The following is a 10,926-nucleotide window of genomic DNA, read 5'->3' on the forward strand; positions in this document are numbered from 1 at the left end:
AGCAAAAACATGGAACCAAACTAGGTGCCCATCAACAGAGGATTAGATAAAGAAAATGTAGTACACATACGACATAAAATACTATGCAGTCATAAAAAGAATGAAGTCATGTCTTTTGCAGCAACATGGATGCAGCTGGAGGCCCTTCAGCAAATTAATGCAAAAGCAGTAAACCAAATACCACATGTTCTCATTTATAAGTGGGAGTGAAAAAATGGGTGGGGACACACAGACCTAAAGATGGGACACACCCACAGACAACAGACACTGGGGAGTCCGCAAGGGAGAAGGGATTGAGAGAGACTAGGACTGAAAAACTATCATCTGTGGGGTCTATGGGGTGCTGCGTTCACTATCTGGGTTCTATAGAAACCCAGACCTCACCATCACACAACATACTCCTGTAACAAACTGCATGCGTACCCACGACTTAAAAAAAAAAAAAAAGTAGATCGAATCTCCTTTTACATTGCAAAACTTTTCTTCTTAAGCAACAGAGTGAATGTTATTAAGAATATAAATGGTATTAAGAATATAAATGGTCAGGTGTGATGGCCTATGCATGTAATCCCAGCTATTTTGGAGGCTAAGACAGGAGAATGGCTTGAGTCTAGGAGTTTAAGGCTGCAATGAGCTGTGAGCCTGTCACTGCACTCCTGAACTCCAGGCTGTGTGACAGAGACACTGAAACAAACAAACAAGCAAACAAACAAACAAATGAACTAAAGAGGTGCTTTTTCCTACTGTAAGTTGAAAAGGGAAGAATAAAACATCTCATTTTCCCAAACAAGAGAGGAGTGGCTAGCAATCTATTTCTAAAAGCCTGAGTTAGAACTTCTCTTTCCACCTCTACTTTGTCAGGAAAAAAAGCAAACTGGATTACCTGAGAGGAGGAAAAGATCAAAACTGAATTTTGAAGTTGAACAGATGAATGCAGCCGTTTTTTTAACCAGGTAACTTCCCAGATACGTAGTGACCGGGGTGCACACTGCCTCTTGCGGAACTGAGAGTGGGGGTAGGGAGTCTATCCCCAGAACCAGTGCATGGATGCTGTGGCTTTGAGAATCATGGCAAATTTCCCTATGCCCATAATTGCCATGAAAGCATGTGCTTCTGGTCTTCTATGGGCATCACATGTTTAGATGATGACAGAACACAGACTAGATTCTTTCTCCAGTTATCAGGGCAGCATTAGTCCATCCCAGGGAGCGCTTTCTCTCCTGCCTTCTCATGATAACTAATATCTGCTGTTTTTACTTCTCTGTTGTGCATAAGCATGACTCCAAATTTAACTTGATACAGGAAAATAATGCAATGTAATGCCTTCTGTGTTTGGGTATGTAGAAGACTTTTACCTTCTAGAAGGTCAGGGTCAATATTGTTTTAAGATTAGGTTCACACTCCAAGTTGTCCTCAAGATTCTCAAAGTTATTCTGGAATGTTTGTTTCAGAGGCATAATACTGTTGAATGATGGGTTAAGGTTGTGTATATAACATGGTCATAAAATCCAGGAAGATAGTAGATCATTCAGAAGGGACTAAAATTTGCTACCCATCAACTATGTTAACATACCTGTCTTTCATATTCACCCATTATTCTGTCTCTTTACCTATTCTACTTATTTTCTTGTGTCCTTTGTTTTCTCTGTTATTATTAATCTCTCTTTAGAGCAGTTTAAAACTAAATATCTAAGGCCAGTAAGGTAATATAGAGAGCAAGTGGGGCTGTGTTGGAGGATGATAAGTGGTAACTGGCTCTTGGCTTCAGGGTTAGGGTTGAAAATGCAATTGTGTGCATGGTGGGGGACAATATGGAGTGTACCTACTTTGTCTAAGAAGAGTAGTCACTACTCAGCTGTTAACTTTGTTGGAAAGTGGGGCCAGAGTTGCCAGACTTTCAGACTTTTCAAGAGAAGTTGGAAATCTTGTTTTTTGTTTTTAAATGTTAATACCCAGCATTTAAAACATATTGCCAATTCAAATTAAAACCTTAGAATCATGGTACTCCACATACAGACTGGCAAAGGTGAAATGGTGTGGTGTGGGGAAATACATGCTCTCATATATTGTTGGTGGGAATGTGAGTTGGGATTACCTCTATGGAGAGCATCTAGGCAATGCTTATCAAAATTAAACATATAGACATTCACATATTCTTTGTCAGCAATTCTACCTCTATGAATTTACCCTACATATATGCTTGCACACTTGCAAAATGATACATGCATGAGGATATTCATTGTATCACTTATCTAACAGTAAAATATTGTAAGCAACCTAAATGTTGACTGGGCGTGGTGGCTCAGCCTGTAATCCCAGCACTTTGGGAGTCCAAGGTGGGAGAATTGCTTGAGCTCAGGAGTTTGAGGTCAACTTAGGCAACATAGTGAGACCTCCTTTCTAGAAAACATTTTTTAAAAGTAGCAAGGTATGGTGGCATGCACCTGTAGTCCTAGCTACTAGGGAGGCTGCGGCAGAAGGATCACCTGAGTCCTGGAGGTTGAGACTGTTGTGAGTCACGATCATGCCACTTCACTCGAGCCCAGGCAACAGAGGGAGACCCTGTCTCAAAAAAAGAAAAAAAAAAAAAAAACCCATCTAAATGAATATCAAAAGGGAATTGGCTAAATAACTTATGATTCATAATACCATAGACTGTTATGTAGCCATTGGGATGAATGGAGGCAGCTCTATATGTACTAACATGACAAGCATTGTTAAGGAAAGCAAGAAGTGAAATAAACAGTCCATACTGTATGCTGCCGTATTTAAAATCTATTTTCAGAGATAGAGTCCCAATATGTTGCTCAGACTGGAGTACAGTGGCTATTCACAGGTGTGATCATAACTTGCTCCAGCCTCAGCCTCTAACGGCTCAAACAATCCTCCCACCTCAGCCTCCCAAGTAGTTGGGAGTAGAGGCTCAGGCCAGCACAGCCGGCTTGTCATCTTTTCATTTTTTAAATAACTTGTCTATATTTCTCCTTAAAGAACACATATATGTATCTATATGTGTATATATCTGTACTAGGATTTAACACAGAGTCTTCCTTTAAGTAGTCACTCAATGAGTGTTCTTAAATGAGTAGATATACTTTTTCTCCTGTCTCGCTCTTCTCATTCCATTTTCTTTTATTCTTGTGTTTCCTCTTTCACAACTCCAAACTATTCTTCCCCTAGGTCTCTGGTTCTCACTCATCTACTCCATTTCTGCTACCATCCAAAATAAGAACATGCATGTGCCATTTTGAGTCAAGGCAAAATTGTGACCCCTGCTTTTGCATCGACAGATACACATGAATTTAGATTCTGACTGCTACTTACAGGTGGTGTAAACCTTTCCTACATTCTGAACCTCAATTTTTCCTGCTGTAAAAATAGAGATATGAATGCCTACTTGGCAGAATTATTGTAACACACCCACACACACACACACACACACACACACACCCTTTAAAAAATGTCCAGTCCATAGCTTATAACATGCAAGTGAGTAATAACTCTCAATTTATTCTCAAAGAGATTAATAACAGCTAATTCACTTTTAGGGCTTTAAGCAGTCACCGATCAAAATTACTGTTTAGATTCTTCCATCACAATAGAGTGTAGATAATTAATAACAGTGCCAAGAGCTTTTTTAATTTTAGTAGAAATTAAGATGTTAAGACCAAAGGAACAAAACGCAAATGAATATAGTTTAAGTATTAACTAAAAGAGAGAATTTGTTTGGGAGAGGGAGCAATTCAACAGAGGCTTGGCCAGGAACTTGGGAACAGGAAGCAGTTCAGGGAGTTCCCTTGGCTGTGGCACTGTGGGACTGTTTAAGTTAAATATTGTTAATTAAGGCCTGGCACCCCAAGGGAGAAAAAGCAATGTGGGCTGCAAGTGGCTGTGTGTTGGTAAAGCTATCTCTCGAGAATTTCTGAAATTCTCTGAAGATTTCAGAATCCATCCTGAGGACGGAATCTGAGAATTCCATATTTTGAGAAACCTCCCTTGCTGCCTCTCCTGCCTGCCAGCTGCTATCAATTATTTTTGAATACTTATTTATTTTTTTGTTCTATTAACACCAAGATCTGCAAAAAAGCCCCCGGCTAAACACAAGATAACAAAACTTGTACACTGACATTCTTCTTCAATGTTGTGTGAGCTTTGCAATACAGAAAATATACAAACTTGAAACAGCTACAAAAATAGTATCTTTGGAAGAAAATAAATTTCTACCTTGAAACAAGAAAAAAGGTCATTTTTCTATTCTAATTCAGTCCTGGGACAGATGGAAGGTGTGGAGTCACCATTTGCCACCTGGAGGAATGCCAGCTTTTCCTCTCCCTGACTACCATCTGGAGTTGGGCAAGCCAGCTTAAGACAGTCTTTTGCCAGGTGAAAGCGAGATAGAAACACTGCTTGGGAAAACACTTTGTTCCTCTTTCTGCCAGCAGCTGAATTGGCCAAGTGTAAAGGCTTTTTAGGATTGCTTGTTCAGCCCCTCCCATGAGAGGGAGGCTTGGGGATGGGACTGAAAGGAGGGGGGTATCTGTCTTCTATCTCTTCTTCTGTGACTGTGGTGGGGAGGGGAGGAAATCTGTGGTGTCCCCTTTCCTTTGGTCTTGGCCAGCTTGCTCCATGACAAAAATAACCATCTCCAATGCAATCATTTGGACTGACACCCAGGGTGCAGGACTCAAGACTTTCTAGGAGAGCTTTCCACCAAGTGAGGGATGTAGGAGGTACACAGCTGTGAGTTATCAGCTGCTCAGCTGCTAGTGGAGAAGGCAGGTGCCCTCATATTCAGGGTGGCCAGTGCCCATCAAAAACAGGATGCCAGCTTTGACACAATACTTGAAAATGCTTGAAGGTTGAGAGGGAAGGGGTCCTTCAGTTCCCATCTCAGGGGAACTAGGGAGGAGCCTGCCACCAAGGCCTCCATGCTAAAGTTGGGGGGAGAAGTGGTACCTCAGACCACCAGTGACCTCTGCAAAAGCACAGCTCTTCTGATGGTGGAGTGCCCTATCATGGTTTGAATGGCAGTGGAGGGGACTTGGAGGCCTTTGGATCCTTCTGAGGTGGTGGCCTGGGGCTAGCTGGGGGAAGAAGAGACCCTGGGCTTTAGGAGCAGTTATGGAAGATGAAGTCTATGCTGGGGAAGAGAGACCTCATCAAGCTGACAGGGCAGAAGGCTGAGCACGTTGGGTTGAAATAAATTTGATCTGGTAGGGACAGGAAGTCAGGACAGCCAGGTACGAACCTTGGAACCTGGAGCTGTGGCTTCTCCAAACACATGCACTCTTTCACAGGCTTTTGGAGGTCCCCATTTGAAGACATAGCTATGATTCGACTGAGGGAAGGCAGCAAAGGCAAAGGACTGAAGGTGACTGCTGTCTTCAAGGATGGCCAAGTGGCCTGGAGAGGATGCTTTGTCATTGGGGGTGGGTGCCAGCTCCTGTCATTGGGGGTGGATGCCAAGGTCATGGAGAAAAAGCCGGTAAGGTTGCCAGACACCAGGAGGAGGAGGGGATGATCAAAGCTGTCACTCTGGGAAGGCGCTGGGGCGTGGTGCCCATCAGGGATCCCAAGGGTCATCAGCAGCTCCACTTCACCCTGCTCCCTCACAAACGCCTCCTTCAGCTCTTGGTTGAATCTTCCAACCTCAGTGCAGGCAGGGGCTGAGTCCCAGGGAAGGGGACTTTGAAGGGAAGCTGGGAGAGGATGCGCTCAGTGCTCTCTGCTCAGTGTGGCCCCTGGGGTGGAGAACCCTGCTCTTTCTCTTTCCCACATAGCTCAGCTTTGTCCTCTGCAGTTGTTGCTTCAACTTAGTAATCTCGTTTTGGTGGTCTGTGCTGTCTCAGGAAACCAAGTGTGTGTGTGTGTTCAGGAGCTGGCCCGTTTACCTTCTAGTCACAGGTGTGTCTGGGTGGCCTTGTCACTGGTACAGCAGGTGTAGGCTCCATCAGCATTTCGTGGCCACTGGCCCAGAAACGAGGAGCAGAGGATGGTGTCTAGGGAGAATGTACATCAGACCTGGACCTGAGGTAGCTGAGGTCTAAATGCTGACTTTCCTGGGACTACCAAGCATGGGACATTGGTTATGTGGCCATCCCCATCCTGGTGCTGATGTAGCTGTTGCAGCTGGAAGGGGACTGTGAACTGTGGCTCTGAGTGGCTGCAACCCCCACCCCCCTGCCACCTGTTCCCTTTGAGCCCTGGGCCCCAGGTACCTCTACTAGGCCATGGCTTACATAGCCCACGGAACTACCTCTGTTTATCATTTTAATTATTGGCAAAGTACACTTAAAATGCACATCAAAGGCAGCCTTGAGAGAGATAGAACATTTCAGAAGAGCCAGAGATGTCCTAAACTGAGTAGAGGGAGATCTTAGTCATATACATTGCATTGGTGATGAGAGCAGAAGAGACTGCAGAATTTGTCATTTGTATTAAAAAATACTTATTTTAGCATAAATTGGCAGCCAAAGGCTACAGAGCTAAAACTGTTCTAACAAGTTGCATTTTGTTGACCTTTAAAAACAAATGACCCAGAATGCCCGTCTTAATTCACTGTGTCCTGCAAGTGATTCTTGGCTCATATATTGCAGAGTTGGAGCAGGTTAGTTATAATAATGCCTTCCAAGCCTATGAATTTTAGAGTGCTTAATTTTCTTCTAAGGTGACTGGAACACTTTTCAATTGCCTAGTGTGTGTTTGTAAAAGTTTAACTATGATTTCAGTTTTCCAGGTGTGAAATGAAAAGTTTACATGATGGAAGCCAGAGTATGGATCATTCTAGCTCCAGATTCCAAGGAGCATTTTGTAAAGATGACGACCTGCAAACAAGGGAACGGAAATATGCCTAAATTTGCTTAGAAAGTGCTGACAGAGCTAGGAGTTTCACCAGCATTTCCTGTCTCAAAAACAAGTTCTTCATTTGGTCTTCAATGACAGTAAAACAGGGATCAGAAACTATTACTGTTTGTTCAAAAGCAGAAGCTAGAATCATTTCAAAGAAAGAGAGAGCAAAATTGAAACTGAAATGCCACTTCTACCTATATGCAGAGGCAGTGGAGCGTGTCCGATAGGGACTTCTCTCTTGCTGCAAGTGAAATTTATTAACCACAAAAGTGTTTTACGCTTATGCCCTAAATCAGCATCTGTCTTACTGTTTTTGATACTAACGAAGTCACTTTATGAGTACCAGAAATAGTTCATAGTGGCTTTATGAAGAGTCTGGCCTTTCCACAGTGTGTGTATTCATTGACATTCTATCTGAGAGCTTTAGCCTGATTTGGTAATTAGACTGATGTGTACCATTAATCAAAATGCTCTATGAAATAACCAAAATCCCAATTCAAAAAAGATAACTACATGGTATACTGATGTTTGGGTTTTCTTTTTTCTTTTTAAAAAAATGTATAACCTTCTTGGAATCCAGAATCAACCCTGAAAATAAAAGCTTGTATTGGGAGGTTCCATTCATTCTTCCTGACTATGGCAGACCATCTAGTATATTAATCTACCTTAAAATTTCAAAGTTGGTGACAGAAAAGAAATAAAAATGGGCCAGGCATGGTAGCTCACACCTGTAATTCCAGCACTTTGGGAGGCTGAGGTGGGAAGATTGCTTGAGCCCAGGAGTTCAAGACTAGGCTGGGCAACATAGTAAGACCTCATTTCTACATAGAAAACCAAAAAACTAGTCAGACATGGTAGCACGTGCCTGTAGTCCTGGCTACTTGGGACACTGAGGCAGCAGGATCACCTAAGCCCAGGAGGACGAGGCTGCTGTGGACCATGATCTGTGCCACTGCATTCCAGCTTGGGCCACAGAGACTCAGACTCAAGAATGGAAGGAAGGAAGGCAGAAAGGGAGGAAGGGAGGAAGGTAGGGAGGGAGGCAGAGAGGAAAAGAAAGAAAAATGGAGGGGATACTCAAGGCATCATGGGTGTTAAGTTAGGAAAGATTATGCAGGGAGGCTGTTACACAGGAGGCAACAAACTGCCAAGAGGCTAAACATATGAAGTGCTTCCATTCCTTCCACAGTTGTGCTCGTTGCCTGAAATGCTCTTTTCTTACATCTAAATGATATTCTCAGTCATCAGGGCTCAATTCAAATATTACTTCCCTTCAGAAACTCTCTTATAACTGTCCCCAAATCCCAGAATTGCTGCTTTCTTAGTTTTGTTTCTGTAGCTCTTTCTTAACATATCATATTATTGATCTTTAATTTTTGTGGTTTTATCCCCTGATAGGCTCTGAATTCCTCGAGAATATGAAACTTTTATCATTGCAATTTCCTTAATATGCACACTGTCTAGTATATAGCAGGAAATAAAAGCTTGTTAAAGGGAACCGATTTGAGAAAGGAAGTTGAGAATTGAAAATGACCTAAAATGCTCCCTACTTTCAAGTTACTAACCCACACATTCCTCTGTTTCTCTCATGTCTATCATTGCTTAGATGATGCATGATCTGACATCCCATCTATTAAGCCATCTTCAAATGTCAGACTTATTTCTAACAATACTACACAATTGTATGTTATTTTAAACTTTTCAAACCTCGTTTGCATAAATTACCTTATTTAGTTCTTACAGTAATTCTACACAGTTTCTAGAGAGAAAACAGAAACTTATCAAGCATTAGTGACCTTGGACTAAAGCTCAGGTCTTTTGAACCCTCAGTATGATGTCATTTGATCCAAAGATTGTTATTTTTCTCTTTTTATTTTAAAATAGTTTCAAACTTACAATAAAGATGAAGAATAGTGCAAAGGACATTCATATACTTAACCCAGATTAACGTGTTGTTAACATTTTATCACTTTTGATTTCTCTCTCCACCCCCCATATATAGAAAGAGCCATTTGAAAGTGAGTTGCAGACACATGATGCTCCATTATCCTTAAATACATTAGTGCGTATCTCCTGTGGTATAATGATCCAAAACCAGAAAACTCAACATTGATATAATAGTTTAATCAACATACCTATTTAAAGTTTGCAAATTTCTCCAGTCATGTCTTTTATGAATGCTTTCTGGTTCAGAATTGAACAGGATTACATATAACATTTTGCTTTTACATCTCTTTAGTCTGGTTCAATGTAACAGGGTCCCCCACTCTTTTTATTTTATGATTTTTTAAAGAGTTCAGAGCATTTATTTTGCACAAAGGACCTTAATTTGAGTTTGTCTCATGTTTCCTTATAATTTGATCCAAATTATGTAATTTGGCGAAATACTATGTAAGAATAATACTGTTTCCTTCTCAGCGCATCACATTAGAAGGCAACTGATGTCAGTTTTTCCTTGGTGACATCTATCAGGTCTCTCCACTATAAAGTTACTGTTTTTTATTTTTAGTTATATGCAAGCCCTTTATTTTAAAAAACATAAATACTGAGGTTGTTATATGAGTTCATGCCATTAATGTGCCCCAGCGCATAACCTCTTGGACCTCTTTTATTTCAGGCATTACTAAAGAAATCATCTTCAGCTAGCTGAAAACCAATCCTGCTTTTCTCGCCTGAACCTGGTATCTCTTTTTCTGTCCCACTGCTAACTATGGGACAGCTGGGATGCCTGTGATAGGTAACAGGTTTGCATCACACAGTCATACATTGTATTTGAGAAAGTTAAAGCCGTTGGGGCAAATTGTGAGCAATCAAGGCTCCAGAGGATAAATGTTACTATCTTCTATCCCTTGGACACAGTTCTGAGGCTCTTTCTATATGACTCTTTAGAGGGTCTTAATGGATTACTCCCTGTGATTGTGCCCAACTTAAGAGACCTCCCTCCACTTCTATACTGCTTTCCTTTCCTCAGTCCTTCCACTCCTCATCCCTGGGATCACTTCCCAAAATAATCACTTGCACATAAGCCCTTGTTTCATATTTTTCTTCTCCTTTTTTTTTTTTTAAAGAACTAGACTGAAACAATTATGCCTGCCTGCTAATAGAGTTAGTGGGTCAGGTAGGCGACAGATTAGAATACAGCAGAACGAATACAGTGATGCGTCTTTCTTAGGTGCAGACCTAGATAGACCTTCCTTCTTACTCCCTAGACAAAGACACACCCCTTTCCATTTCCACATGAATGCCACTATGGTTCTGATTATGCTGTTGACATGTCAGTCCATGCTTCTTCTCTGCCCACTCCCAAAAAGGCGCTTTGCAATCTGGAATCCCTGAGAGAGTGCTGCAAGAGAATGAAAAGGGCTTTAGTGAAAGTGATTGCTCTGCTCAGCAGCACAGATCTCTTCCTCTTCTTTCTCACCATCCTGCCCTTCAACTTTCCCTTTCTCTCTGCTAGTGATTTTCCCTTTGTCCTTGCTCATTTATCTTTGAAAGAAAACTCATTCCCCTTTTGGAAAGAAAAGAAAACAGAGAAAAGATGAGACTATTATTTGTTCCTTTTTAGTAGCAGAAAATCCGACTCTGTGTGTGTTTTTCCTAGAAGAAAGCAGGATCATGATTAAGCACCCAGTAAATAATTTGCGATGCTGATAAGATCAAGAAAGACTGGAAAAGCAGCTTGTTAGATGTGCTGTGAAGAGACCACATACATGGGGCAGAAGGTTGGATCAAAGATTCTTTGTGGTCTCTTCCAGCTCTAGGAGTTTATGCTCAAAATACCAACTTAGTTAAACTGGAGTGCCTGCCAACAATCCAAGGGCAGAAATTTGCTCCAGATCTATAATCTAGCATTATTATCTTAAGGGGAATATGATAGAATGTAGTATAACACTATCAGTGTGACAAGAACACAAGTCACATACCTGCATAATTATAAGGGCATAGAAGAAATCGATTACATGACATTGAGGCTCATTTTTCTGTCACTTAAAACCATGTCAAGCTGGGCTCGGTGGCTCAGTCTGTAATCCCAGCACTTTGGGAGGCCGAGGTGAGTGAATTGCCTGAGCCCGCGGG

The sequence above is a fragment of the Carlito syrichta genome, unplaced genomic scaffold (assembly GCF_000164805.1).
Source record: "Carlito syrichta isolate Samal-C Ts95f unplaced genomic scaffold, Tarsius_syrichta-2.0.1 Scaffold309490, whole genome shotgun sequence".
NCBI lineage: Eukaryota > Metazoa > Chordata > Mammalia > Primates > Tarsiidae > Carlito > Carlito syrichta.